Source organism: Oreochromis niloticus, linkage group LG18 (assembly GCF_001858045.2).
Source record: "Oreochromis niloticus isolate F11D_XX linkage group LG18, O_niloticus_UMD_NMBU, whole genome shotgun sequence".
NCBI lineage: Eukaryota > Metazoa > Chordata > Actinopteri > Cichliformes > Cichlidae > Oreochromis > Oreochromis niloticus.
In genome coordinates, this window is record NC_031982.2 from 3,460,639 (window position 1) to 3,476,062 (window position 15,424).

The following is a 15,424-nucleotide window of genomic DNA, read 5'->3' on the forward strand; positions in this document are numbered from 1 at the left end:
GGAGAGACCGAAGACAGGGATGGTGAGGAAGGCTGGGATGATGTGTTCTAAGAAAAGGGGGAGAGAAAGGGACAGGAAAAAAGACAGGGTGGAGAGAGGTGGCATTAGATAAACTTAGATGGAGAGGAAACGACGGAGATGAAAATGGGAGAAGTGGGATGCAAGAAAGGTAAAAGGGGGAGGAGAGTGTCCCTGGAAATGAGGATAATGCAATTTGTGTGCTATGTGTGGATGGATGGGTTTATCAGGGAGGGCAGTTCATGCACTGAGCTCTGTGTTTGAGCCCAGAGGGACAGGCCGGCTAATGAACGTGAAAATGCGTCCCTCCTCTTTTTCTTCTTTAGTTAATTTCTTTTACCCACTAAGTCACTGGCAGTGCTTTAGTCATATTTGACTCCCAGCAGAATGGAGCACATAATGACAGCATCCACCAATGCTAAGCATACACTTCTGACTGTCTGTCTACTTCTTTTAAAAAAAAAAAAAAAAAAATACGGTGGCTGAAAGCTAAGTAGCTTCCTTGATGAGTCTATGATGAATTAGTGGCTACAGCACGCCAGGTCCTTTGTGTAGAAGGGAACCAGTTTTGGTACATGTGCAAGAAAACCATTTTGTTTCTGACTTCAGACAACAAACCTGAAATGTAGGACTTAAGCATGGAACCTAAAGGTAACTTAAGACTACATTTTTTAGGTGTAATTAAAAGTAAACAGCTGGAAAACTGCAGTCAATTGGTTGAAATTTATGTGTTTGTGCAACTATCACCACCCCTATCATGACATTTGTTACCAGTTTAAAGTGGAAACACTTCAACATGTCGTTTGATGAAGGCTGATGTGGGTTGTTTTTTTATTTTTTGGAACAAATGAGCAGCACGATTATTTAGTTGGACTCCAATGACAATAAAACATCTGGATTTGCGTGATTTACCTTATCATCTAGACTTCAGGGTCTACATTATCGATATAAGAGTTTGTTTCAGTGATGCTCATGTTCTAATATCTACCGTGTATGCAATGATGTCTGAGAACATCATTGCATACACGGTAGTTGCTCAATGCTGTGAGCAAATAAAAGCACAAGCGGAAAAGCTCAAAATATCATATCAGCTAATCTGCTACTCCCACTACACCACAGACAGAAATATTTTCAGGGCTTCCTAGAGCCAGGATATGTGGACAGCACATGTTTGGTTCAGGATTTCCTATCCCGTGTGCTGGTCTTTTTTTTTTATTATTACAGATCATTTTTTAGTTGATAAGATTAAAAAAGATGCACTCAGATTATACGACAATCGCCCTCCTCCTGCTGAGCATCTCCTTACAGTCTGACTGTAGACTCCACTCAGGTTCATCTGTTGGCTGTAGCTCAAGTAGTGGTTATAACTGTTTATGGGCACACAGGATGAAAGTGGCAGACCTTTAAGAGTAAAATCAGCAGCAATGAGGAAATCTTTTTTCTTCTCTTTGGCGCCACTCCTGTTGGTGGCACTTTGGAGTAGGTGTTGATCTCTTTGGGCTATCCCAAAAGCCATTCTTGGGTTAAATGGAGGCTGGAGGGTGTCTTGCATGTTAAATATCCAGCCCAGAGGCAAAAGTAGGGAACTAAGTAAGTGCCTGAGCTGCCTGAAATGGAAGCAAATGGGGAGGGCTGGATATTGTTGTGGCGCAACCGCACATGGTAGCAGAATAAGGCAGACAAAGTTGCTTGACAGCTCCTGGGAGAGGCTTTGATTGATGGCAACGCTCCAGGGAGTGTTTCAAAATGAACTTAGTTAACTTGGAGCCACATGAAGCATTCATCACTTGCTGCCATACAGGAGTGAGATGCTCACTGCAAGCTAGGCAGCATTTTATTTAGAAAGGCACCTGGGGAACATCTTCACTGGAGTAGCAGGTAGCTATTTACAGCTATTTTAAGGCTCACATCAACAAATCTCCAAGATTTGCTCAAATCAAAGTATCGACGTGACTACAGGTACTTCAAGTTGCTCATCAGGTTTCGAGAGTCTAAGGACTGGGTGTGTCACGTGTGGTACAGATTTCCATATGAGACAAAGTTTCAAAGTGTGAAATATAAAAATGATTTTGAGGCAGGAGAACAAATTCTTATGGTATGTCAGCTCCTGTATTAAAAGATTGGTCATATTGTTTTACAGTCTTGTGAGTCAACCTTAATTCAGTAGCCACAACCCTGCATTTTGATGACAATAAAAAACTTTTTGATATGCATCAATTGGAATGTCTATTTTTTGTCCACTGATTGCAAAATCCTACAAGAACAAGTCTTGAAAGTCAAAAATCATACATTCTGACAGAACAAGGTTCAGATTAGGGATTAGAGTTGGACCTCAGAGGGTAGGTTAAGTCATGATGGTCTTCCTGCTGGAGCCAGGTGTTCCTCCTCTCCTGCATTCTCTCCCATCACTACTTTTTTCTTTATTTACTGAAAATATAAAAACTTCTAAGCTGCCACTGTAAAGATCTGACATAGTGGTAAGCAGTACTTTCATAGCGGTCATTACAGTAGCAACAGATATTGTGGGAAATACAGTAACGAGCTGTGGAGTTGCTTAGACCAAACTGAAGTAACAAAGCCGATAAAGTTCTGACGACCGACTTTTCTTTCTGTTCGCAGGTCGATTAAGATTTCATGTCTTTTTGCTACACTCTGATTTAACTCTGTGCCCCATTAAAACAGCTCCTGGAGTGTTTGCTGGCTAGCTTTAGCACAAAGTGCATTTTCATTTTAAGCCCCTGCACAGAATGAGTGAGTGAGGTTCATCGTTTTCTGTTGTTTTTAATGGCATTCATGGGGATTTAAAAAAAATGTTTACTATAAAAAATTAATTAATTAAATAATTTTTTTTTAAGTCCAGTAAGGATGGAAGGATATCAAAATCTTAATAGATGAATGGTAACTGGTAGATATTCTATATGTGGACACAACGTTCTGGCTGTAGCTCAGGTGGTAGAACAGGTCCCCTATTAACTGGAAGGTTGGTGGTTTGATCCCAGTCTGCATGCCAAGTATCCTCGGGCAAAATACTAACCCCATGTTGCTCTCAGAGTGTGAATGTCAGATAGGAAGCACTTAAGAACACTGTAGAAAAAAAGTGAATGTGCAAGTTATCTAAAGCTCCGATAGAGTAGGAAAGTGCTATATAAGAACCAGTTCATTTGCCAATACATATCTTAAGGTTTATGGCCAGTTTTAAAAGTGTTTATATATATATATATTATTTTTGTTTTTTTGTTGTTGTTGTTGTTTGTTTGTTTAGTTTTTGTTCTTTTTCTCTTTTTTTTCATTTTAGCCAAGTCAAGTTCACCAGAAAACCATTTCAGCAGACCAGCATGGATACATTCATGTCATTGGGATAACTAAATAAAAGGCCGTTGGTCTAAAGGTTATTAATTATACTTTTGTCATTTCTACAACATGTCAAAAGTAACTAGAGTCTACTGGGTCAACAAAACGTTACTCTCTGGTTTTCTAGATTACAAGTTGAATCTTCTCAGAGGAACTCTCTTCAGCATAGTGCTTTTGAACAAGTTCCATTAATGCAAGCACCAACTTACAAAAGCCACACAGTACAGTATATAAACAGTAAATATTCAGTGGAAAGGGAAATATTGTGGTATTTTGCCCATCAGTAACAGAATTTCAAATCTGCAGCTCTCACCTCGGTTTTTGCCCACACAGGGTCTTTGTCACTGTCAGCTGTATGAGAATATTTTATTGGCAGAATGAGCTTTGTTGGCGCGAAAGCATTTACATTTCGTGTCACTGTGAAAGCTAAGTGCGCTTTGTTTGTGCCTCCTCATCAGGCTTTTTAGTGTGGGATCGCTCTTTCCTGCTCTTGTCATACCTCCATTCCTCCCCCTCTCTCGAAACAAGTGAGGGATTAAAACAGAGTCGTCTGGAACAGAAGACCGTGATGGGAGAGAAGCAAGAAGATGGCAGCAGCTCACTGAAAACCACAGGATGGATTTCTTTTGTCTTCAAGGCTTAAAAAGTACAAGACTTGAGCACAGCAGCTCAGCTTGATCTCTATTTTTTTTTGCTATGTTCCTGTTCCTGTGGGCTGTAATGTTAAATAGTGGACAGAAGGGACATTTTTCATGTATTAAATAATAATAACAGCTGAAGGATGTTCGTGTGTGTTAATACATCTTGAACGCACAGTCAAGAATCTTAAAAATGCCCTTCCTTTACCAAAGCCAAGCTAAATTTAAACACAAATAAATGTGAGATGTGTAGATAAATGCATTTTTAATGGCAAAATCTTAGAACGTCTCCAAAGACTGTTAGAGGCTGAAGACCAAGAGAAGCTATTTTTGACACTCAGCAATCAATATATAAAGATTTCAACTTTGACAACACGGTCAAACATATTTCAGAGATCTCTTTGACTTTGTGGGTTTCCACATCTACAAAAAGCACACAAGGAAGCCAGGCACACAAACCCTCCTAAGAAGAAGTGGTTTATGGTTGTGTTTCAGCAGTAGTTTCCTACCATCTGTGTTGTTTTGTGCAAGTACATTACAACAATTTCAGAGACATGCAGTTTCAAATAATGGCTTTGTCACACAAGAAGAATTTAAAGTTGTTTAGATTTCTAAAACATATAAAAATGGCAAATGTTTTCCTGTTCCTATCTTTATTTTATTTTAGAATTGAGTAGACTGCTACTGCCATCTGTTTTGCCACAAATATGACGGCATAATAACCTCAGTTTTTCTTTTAGATATGCAAACTCTAAGTCAGCCTTCCCTGTTTTGTGTTCCTGCTCTATGATCGGCTTGGAACTCAAAGAACTACAAAAAGAAGTTTACTGGTGACAGAAACTATCTAAAGTTATAAAGCTATCTAAAGCATCCTCTCAGGACAGGCACGGCAATCTACAATCTGAGTAGTTGACAGGGCCCTACAATCATTAGATTCTAGACTGTTCTTCTTCAAGACAGTCTCTAAAATATACACTACTGTTTTCTGTTTGTTTTGCTTTTTTTACATTTATGATTCTGTTTATGTCTAATATGACACAATGATCCTCAAGTCAAATATAAATATTTAAATATTCATTCTTGTTATTTCACTGCGTGGTGGTAGTTACAATGGCTTTTCACTTTATTTTAGATTCTTCTTCTTCTTCTTCTTGGATTCTTCTTCTGTTCTCTGGAATGTGTTTTGCTGTATTTGTTTGAGATCTTTTTGAATTCAGTATCTTTATGTTCGGAAGATTTTCAACGAAACAAGAAAAATATCCCACTGATTGCAACCCTAGAAACACAATCCGAGTTGAAATTCACTGTGTTGTTTTTGGCAACTTTTGCCAGTAAGGTGTGATTTTTGCTTCTACTACATGTATCCCATGATATTCACATCAGACATTTGTATAAATACATAATGCAACAAAGTGCTGACATCAAAGGAAACGATAAGGACAAAATGTAAAGTAATTTTGTTTGCACAGAGTCAGAAAGTCAGCTCTTTTGAAATGTAAAGAGTTCAGTGATTGTGCGAATCTTTGAGCCTCAGGCAAATCATTGTTTCACCCTGAGGCTTTGATTGCAAACACCCGTGAAGTCACCTTTGCAGTCTGGACCTGCGGGCCGTTAAGTATCACCAGTGAAAACTTTGAAATAGTAAATAAGACACAGACATGCAATAATAAAACTATATTTCTCAAATTTCTATACAATATAGTGTTATTCACTAAGCCACACTCTCAATGTTGCGCCTCCTTTCTTTGTAACAGAACAGAGTTTACAAAGTGAGTGAACAATGGTCTGTCGCTTCGGTGAAAACAATGTCTCCACTAGACAAGGTCCAAGTCATTTTGTATGTAATGAATGCTCAACTCAAGGTAACAGGCGATCCTGTTGTTGTCTGTTACCTTGTTGACTGTGTGTATGTTCCTGCCTGTCAGTGTGTGTGTGTGTTTGACAGCATGCATTAATAGAGGGAGATTGCTCTGAGCGTTGAGCCAAAGACTGAGTTCAGTCAAAGTTTACATCAATAATACAAATGCAGATACTCAAGGTTGCAAGCTGCTTTAGCATAGGTTTTCACTGTAGCTATCAATTTGCTTCTATATACAGGAATAATTATTTATCAAATTTTATGTATTAAACACAGGCATAATATCAACTTCTTGGTAATTATTTTGATTTTTTTTCTACAAGATTACTTACAATTACTTCCACACTACTTAAATTTTACTTACATTATAATTATTCTGCTGTTTCCTGTATAAATCTGACTTTTTACCCCCTTATTCTAGTGTTTAAGTATTTGTAGGTAAATATAATTGCATTGTAATTTTAAATAAAATGCATTGAAATTCCGTTTTATTACAGGGGAATTTCACCCTTAATAGAGGGCCGCATTAGAAAGTATTAATTAAACATATAGTATCTCGTGTTGCTTTATATTGTAAGGTGAAAACCCTAATAGTTAATGTATTTCTCAAGAGTGGGAAAGAAGAACTCACTTTCAGCAGGACCAGATCTAAAGCAGAACAAGACTCAAGAAGGGAGAGAGCCCCCCAAAGTCAACATTTGGGTTCAGTTCTCAGCTTCTGCTGGGCCCTAATAAAAACCAGAAACTTGGCTTATTCAGATTATTCCAGGGTTAGGGGTTGAAAGTTCATTTTTCACCAGGACACATCACAACGGACCTAACCTACTCCAGACCAGGTAATATATGCGAAGATATCAGCAGGAATGACATCACCTCCTACTGACCAATTAATTCTCTGGAAAACAGACTCTGTTTTCTCAGACTGGAAAATCTCTGCATGTAGACTAAGCATATGTTTGAATTCTGTTCTTTACCTGCTCTAATACTGTTAGACACTACTGGGCATGTGCTGAAAGATTAAGAACAAAACTGTCTCATCTACCAGAATAACACTTGTAATTTGTCAGATTCTTCTGTGTCTCAGTGATAAAGTTGTGATGCTGATAAGTCTGCTAACTTACACTACTGGCATCTCAACTGGCTCTCCTGCCAGTTTTCCTGGCTTCCAATAGGCTCAACTTAATTAATATAGTAGCATTTTTCCAGCCTTACTAACGAAAGTGTTTATAGCAGACACATTTATACAGCACTTTTAGTACTGTACAGGTTTTTTCCTCTCTCACACACACTCTTACTCTGAAAATGTGTCTAATCTCCCCAGCAGCTATAATGTTTTCAGTCTGTAGTATGTGTTCTTCCATTTACCTGCTAGCAGCATCTCTTTCATGTGAACACACTCCTAGTTGAATTGGAAAACCCAGGGTCAATTTATCCAGTTGATAACCATTGTCCTGTGATCACCATTTCAAGAATTTTAATGGGATTATCTCCTTAAATGATATGGATTTGATGTGTCATACAGCACATCTAATGTGCTTGTGCTTCATTTTTGTTGAGTTAACCTGCACCTGCACAGTTTCTCAGGGTTAAACTGTCAAAGCGTTGTAAGATCTTGGGGCACTTGCAAGCACTTGAACTCTGACACTTGTTCAAGTTAAAATAGGAGTTCTGTGGAGCAATCTAAAAAGCACTTCTCAAGGACAAATTTAAATCAGATAAGCTTTTTCATTTTTACAGTCAGGATTTGGGAACTTTGTGTTTGCACTTGAATGTGAATCCCTTTGCTGATGCTTCAGTAGCAAAATCTACCAATCTAACTGTAGAAGATAAAGTCACCAAACTTCACAAATGTATACTTGAGCTCAAAACGGAGAGTTTAAAAATGGCCATAGTCGGACCAAGTGGCAACACCTGCGGCTGAAAACTAAAGACAGGTTTTAGAGGATAGCATACTTTGAATGGCAGCTGTCTCAACAGCTGCTGGTGATCAGATTGCTGAGATGACAAGTCCTTGGACTTCTCCATTGTGTTTCTGTTGATGGTGCCATTTGAAAAATTTTGATTGGATCTCGTTAAATATGATTTCCTGTGTGGCACAGCTCATCCACTGAGTGCTTTGTGATTCATTTTTGTTGAGTGAACTTCGAGTTGCTTAGCACTAATTGGCAGACATGTGTGTCTGTGCATTGTACCTGTACAGTTTATGGATGCAGTCTGCTAACCAAGTTAGCATTAGCTGATGATTTAGCATTACAACTCTGTCCTCCAAATGTAATAAAAATTAACATGGCAACCTCCAAAATGCTAAAGTAGAGGCTACAAAGTAACCAAAGTGACAGCATGCTGGCTAAGTCCATCTTTTAAATACAGTCTATCAGTCTGAAGAGGCGGGGCAGGGGGTAAAATGAGGGACACTCTTTTCATACAATACTGACTTGAGTTCCCCACTATATTTCCTGGCATTGTTTGGACTGTCTACAGGCTAATATTTTATTCATTCTGATTGGTAGGCACAATTACAAGGTAGTCTTCCATTAATTTGGAATTGCACCACTGACTACAGCCTCTTGCATCATACACAATTAGCATAATCTAGCAGTGAGATGCGGGTGCATACAAGCACAAATAGCAGCTGAAACCGGCTCCAGGCCAGATGAACAGCAAAAGTAACTACACAGTTTTATCATTTTGTATGATCACTTCACCTCCCAAATTAGGTTTTGTTTAGAGAGATAAGATGCTGTTGCCTTATGAAACTGGAGTGAACACATAATCACCTGCGTGGTATAATGAATGTGTTAAACTGCTTAGCGGCTGTAATCCGTCGTTTTCACCACCACCTCTGTGGGCTTCTTTCTGGGTGTCAACACAATACAAGTGTGATTCTCCCACAGTGGATAGTCAGTAAAGGCGCTGAAGCCATTTCTTCTCTAATTACACCAGAAATAGAACATGCTGGTGCACCTGCTCTCTTTATTCCCCAACCTCTGTAAAGGCAGCAGTCCGTAAAGAACTAAACGGCCAGCAAAAGAGGGGCTCAAAAATATATCTAACAAAAGATCTATTTCAAATGCCGCATTGTGAAATGTTTAAGGCACTTTAAATATTTAGAATTTAATCAATCATGCAAGACAATCGGCAAGGTTTCTGACTGGTCAGAGACTGCACCCAACAGCGGCAGCTACAATAGCCCCAGAAACATAACCTCATAATGGACTGTGTTAAGTGACTTTTTTCATTAATGTCCCTGTTACTGAGAGGAAGCCGAAAAGCTGAGAAGTCCTCCTTTAGACTCTAGAACTCAGTGGGAATTCTCCTATACATGCTGGAATGACAGCAGTGCCAGCAGGAGTACTGAGATTAGTCAGTGCCAGCTTTTTTTCTTTTTTATTATTATAAGCAACTGAGCAAGAAACCTCATTTAAATAAGTGTAAGTACACTTTAGAGAAGCATAGCATATATTGCATATAAGAAGAACATAATGTAACTCATATAAAACAGAGTAGAGTACAAAGTGATGTAATTAAACACAGAGAAATATAAATAGAAGAAACCAGCTGTTTAGTTATCTAACCGCAGCCATAAACTGGTGAGATTTCGAAGGCTCGATCTAAATGTTTTGGCGGTGTTTGCCTCTCTAACGAGTGTCTGTAAGGATCACACCATTTTTCAAGCTGTTCACTGTGCTGATTCAAACTGGTATCATTCCATATCGATCATTAGGTTATACACAGGAACAACACTTAAATCATACATCGGATACATACATACCAGATCAGGTTGGTTGCTGGTGCTGTGCGCCTTTTCTCCATATAAAGGATAAGGATAGCAAGGATAAATGTACTTATGCTGGTTTTTACGTCAAGACGTTTAAAATGGAAAATTCTCTGTTTTGCTTAGGTTAATGTTGTTTTGTTAAATGAGGCGCATATGCAAAATTTGCAATGTAATTTAATAAAGTTCAAATAGTACATAGTTTATAATATAGTTATCAACATATATAAGCTGTAAAAAAAAATGAAAAATGCATATTTTCTTTGCTTCTCTTCTTTCTGGGCTGTTTGCATCTTTCCATTTTTGTATTTTTGCCTTTTGTTAATCTTCTTCTCTAGTCCGCTTACCCACGATTTCGTTAATTCAAATCCACTTAAGAGCTAAATTTGATTTGACTGTATGTAATGCTGTCTTCCACTCTGTCCTCCTCACATTTTTCCTGCCTCCTGCTCGGGCTAAACTCCGGCAGCCTCAATGTCACGGCAGCAAGGCAAAGACAATTAAGGTGTATAAATATGTAAATATGGTCATGGCAGCTCAGCGGGGGGAACAGCGTAATGACATTTTCTGCCCTCGTTTGGCTAATCCCCAAGACACCTCCGAATTAGAAACCTTAATGACAACCAATAACGCACAGATGGTCAAACTCTGGGGGCACATCGGCCCTTCTGATGCTGCTTGGGCTCCTTGCGGCATTCCTCTTCATGCCAACAATACACACACACACATACACACGCACAGGCAAAGGGACACAGAGATAAACACGTGCAAACAGGCGAGCCAGCACTACCATGCAGGGAAGCAGGCATACATGCGTGCGTGATGTAGAACACTCGCAGTATGCACTCAGTCACTCACACACACACGCATATCACTGAGCCAGATGCCACCCGTGCCCATGGGGGTGATCATGGTCGTAACTAGAAGGTCAGGTCTTGGCAGGCCGTTTAAGGCCAGGCAAGGCTCGGCTTTAGTGTGTTTTCAGTGTGTGTGTGTGTGTGTGTGTGTGTGTGTGTGTGTGTGTGTGTGTGTGTATAGAGGTTATTGTTTGGTGTCTCAGGTAATACGTCCAGCGAGGCTTTGTGGCAGATGTCGACCATCCGTCTTGCAAAGCTGACCTATAGAAACGCTCCCTGCAGTTGCATCTCAAGAGAGAGAAAGTCAGCGCAAGGAAAGGAGAGCTTGTGTGTATGAGTCACACAGAGAGAAGAGAGCATGAGTACAGACAGAGAGCGAGATGTTTTGGCTGGTTTCCGACAGTAATTAGTTCAACCTAGCTATTTGTTCTTCCTACCTCTATTAGATGGGAAAATGTTTCTTTGGGGAGTAAGCAAGTTTTTGCAGAGGGCGAAACAGTACAAAGGAAGTAGAACGATTCCTGAGAACTGGCAGACAAAGAAATGAAATAAAAGAGCACGATATGTCAAACGGGACATATCAGGAAATAATTGCTTAGAAAATATATTATAACTGATATGTCAGACCGGGTTGATACATGAAAGATTAATTGCTTGCAAGTACAGTTTCATTTGTCTGTCCAAAATAGGCTTCTGTTTAATGTGTCACTGAATAATGGTGAGATGAGATAAGTGTAATAACTGTCTTACTTGAAAAGTGCACATCTCTCCCTGCTCTTACAAAAATGCTTTCACTTAAATCGGTATCTCATTTTCACATATGCTGGACTGAGCTGCTTCACTCTGTTGTTGTTTGATTGAGGTCCGTAGGAAAGCTTTCAGAAGCTGAGCACATCTCTGCTTCTGCGCAATTTCACAACCAGTTTACAAGCATTTTGTGTGAAAAAAAAATCATTGAATCTCATTTATGATCAGTGTGGGAACTCATAATTTGTGCTTCTGCTGCACAACAATGTCAGCTTATTTAATTTGTGTCTTTAATCCTGTAAAAGTTGCCAGAAGGAAAGCCACGGTGTTTCTGCCACTTTTACTGGCAGGGAAGTGCAATAAACGAGAAGCTATTTTCTCTCTTAAGATGTAGAACAAAGAAATCTAAATATTCACAATAGGTTTTTTGTGCTTTAAAGATATTACATGCTTGGGGGCATGTATACTTGCACCAGGTCAAGCTAGCAAGTGACTCTATGTCAGCAATGTCATTTTGCACATTAAGCTCCTTTGTATATCCATCTACATCGACATCTGCATACCTCACTTGTCTTCACTTACTTATTTTTTGCACTCATTTATTTATCTTTCATTATTTTTATCAATATTTTAATCTTTATTTATCTAAATACCTTGTCATTTTTATCCGTATTTATCTTGTTCCTTTAACCCTTACCTAACTTGGCATTTGTGTATGGACAGCAAAGGAAGAATTTCATTGCACAGAGAAATGCTATTTCTTCTGTACACATGACAATAAACACTTTGAATCTTGAAACTCATTTTACACACAGTGTAAAGATGTTAAATTGCATATTTAATATAAGAAACAGAATTTCAACACTTCATCTCAAAGTTTCTCTGTTTCAATAAAGAAATGCTGCTGTAGTAAATGCAAGCACAAATAACTAAATGTGTAACATTACAGAAAAAGGTCATATTCAGATTTATTTAACAACCAGTTCACGTGCCAAGACTGAACCCTGAGTTATCCCTGATGCACGTGTGTGCATCAGGCATCAGGGATCACTGTGTGTGTATTAGAAGCACTTGGGTATAGATAAAATAGCTGTCCGTGTGTGTGACTGGGTGTATGACACTTGTAGTAGAAAGCGCTTTGAGTGCTCAACTGAGTAGAAAGGTACTATATAAGTACCAGTCCATTTACCAATAAATTAATCCAATGTAGGATTAAATCATCTTTTAATTCATTGAGATAACACTGCATTTATTACTGCTGAATCAATTTATCACTACTTTGCCGTTAGCTACTGCAAGCATTAAATAAAGCATTTAATCTGTAGTTACAGTTCTTAGCCATCATTGTGTCTGCGTGTGAATTCCTGGCATGCAAACTGTATAACAGGCAGCTGTGAACTGAACATTCACATGTCAAACAAAATTGTCAAATCAGCCTGATTGGTTTATCTGATTTGTTGAGCTAATCAAATGAGTTTTTTAAGGTGGCTGCTGGCAAAATTACCTGCACTACCACTAAAGTGACAGTGCAATTTCCAGGTACGATCTGGAATGGTAAAATAATATTGAACTGATGTATTAAAGAGTTATTTAAATCCCGAAACTCGGAACCTAAATTTGATCCTAAGACTTATCAAGAGGCTTATTATAATCACATCTCCGCAGCAATCACCATCAATCTCAGGAGTCTCCAGGTGGCTCACTTCTTGTCCTCGTGCTTCGTTTATTTTCAAGTCGGGCCACAAAAAAAAAAAAAAAAGATTTTACGGGAGCTCAAGTGCATCTTTAACCTTGCAGAATTTTTGCTGTGGAAGGATTAGTCAGATATACGGAAACCTTGCCTTCAGGTACTCACATCCTAGTTATGCAAAGTCACGATGATATAATATCATTCTGGATGCAGAAGCCTCATTATGCATGTGCTGATAAATGATTAATGCCTTTAACAAACTATCCATCACCAGAATTTGTTTAAAAATTTATCAAATACCATATCACACCATGTTGTGGATTTGCTCATTACACTGCCTGCCTGAGCAACAGAGCTCTGATTCCAATGAGTGATTTTTGTTGCAACGACATACTTGAAGACTGTGCAAAGAGGAAAGAGATGCACCTATTGTATTTGGCACCATAAAAAAACACAAAGCTCATTTAATTGGCCTGTGAGATCAAAGCTTTCTAACAAATGCTACTTACCAGGAAGTAGGATAAGCGACTATATGTTTGCTTAACAGTGGCTTCAGGGTTGAAAATCAAATTAGCGCTGTATAGAAAGCATGCTGTGCCAATACCAAGAACGATTTCCTTTTCATCTGTTTTCTTCTTTATCCTGATGAAGGTCTCTCTTTTAATATCTAAATCCTCTTTAATAAGAGTCACATGGTGGAAGCCTTGTTGGCTTGATGTCACATGGACTCAACATTAATATTCAAAATGAATTCACAGTGTAGGCTGTAGACTAGGCTACACCGTGAAAAAGTGAATCATTGTATTTAAGAAAAATAAATGTGAATTTTTCTTGCTACCAATCAGCAGAAATATTCACATTCTAATTTAAATGCCATTCAGCTAAACTAAAAACACTCACAAGGTCAAACTCTCTGGCTAATAGAATATCACGTTATTAAACTCAAGAGAATACTCAGGTGATGACACTACAGTTTTACAGATACCGATTTCTTCTTTTCTAATTAATGAAGATGTTTGAGTCAGGAAATACTATTGTTCCAATACACACGACAAAACCCCAGTTAAGCTTGACAAAGTCTGTGATGAGTTTAGCTAAAAGGATCTGTCCATCTTTATACTGTGTCTGAATCATGATGGAAGCAAGACAGGAAAAAACAGACCAGCTGTCTAGCTTCCAAGTCATATTTTCCCAGTCCTCCCAAGTGATGCCAAGATGTCCCCAAAGATGCTATACAGCTGATGTTTTCCCAAATGGATTCATAATTCTGTGGTAAAGTGTTTGGGGTAGGAGGGGAAGTAAACTCGTAGTAAGCACCAGCTCTAATTTTCAATAATTGTAGCCAGGACTACATTCATCTTGTCAGGACTCAAAGTTCAAAGCAACAAATGAAGGTTGGGTTCATAGTTACTGCTGAATTCAAACAGCTCATTTCTGTAGCAAATTGAAAAGTCCAATGTAACTCCAAGATCAGTAAACCTGAACAGTTGTTGTATACTACCACATCATGCATGTACGCTAAATTGCCAAAAATATTTGCCCACTCATACAAATCAATGAATTCAGGTGTTCCAATCACTTTCATGGCCACAGGTGTATAAAATCTGCACAAAGGTATGCAGACTGCTTCTACAATCATTTCTGAAAGAATGGGTTGCTCTCAGGAGCTCAGTGAATTCCAGTGTGGTATCGTCATAGGATGCCACCTGTGCAACATGTCCAGTTGCTACTAAATATTCCACAGTCACTTTTTAGTAGTATTATAACAAAGTGGAAGCAATTGGGAAAAACTGCAACTTGCAAAATGGTAGGCCACATAAAATCATAGAGCATGGTCAGTGGATGTTGAATCACATAGTGCGCTGGGGTCGCCAACTTTCTGTAGAGTCAATCACTGCAGAACTCCAAACTTCATGTGCCTTCAGGTTAACTCACCGACAGTGCATGGAAAGCTTCATGGAATGGGTCACCATGGCAAAGCAGCTGCATCCAAGCCTTAGATTACCACATGCATTGCAAAGTGTTGGCTGCAGTGATGTAAAGCATGTCACTACAAGACTCTATAGCAGTGGAGGCTTGTTTTCTTCTTGCCAGGAGAACGGTACTTGTCTAAGCCAACTGTTCAAAGTGTAAAGTTTGGTGGCAGGGGGATTATGGTGTGGGGTTTTCAGGAGTTGGGCTCACCTCCTTAGTGCCAGTGGAAGGAATGTAATACAACAGGATTCCAGAACATTTTGGACAGTTTCATGCTCCCCCTTCCTTTTCCAACATGACTGTGCACCAGTGCACAAAACAAGGTCCATAAAGTCACGGATGGGCAGGTTTAATGGGGAAGAACCTGACTGGCCTGCACAAAGTCCTGCCCTCAACCGGATGGAACACACTTGCCTGACCTCACAAATGCACTTCTGGAAGAATGGTCAAAAATTCCCATAAACACACTGCTAAACCTTGTGGAAAGCCTTCCTAGAAGATTTGAAAGTGTTATGG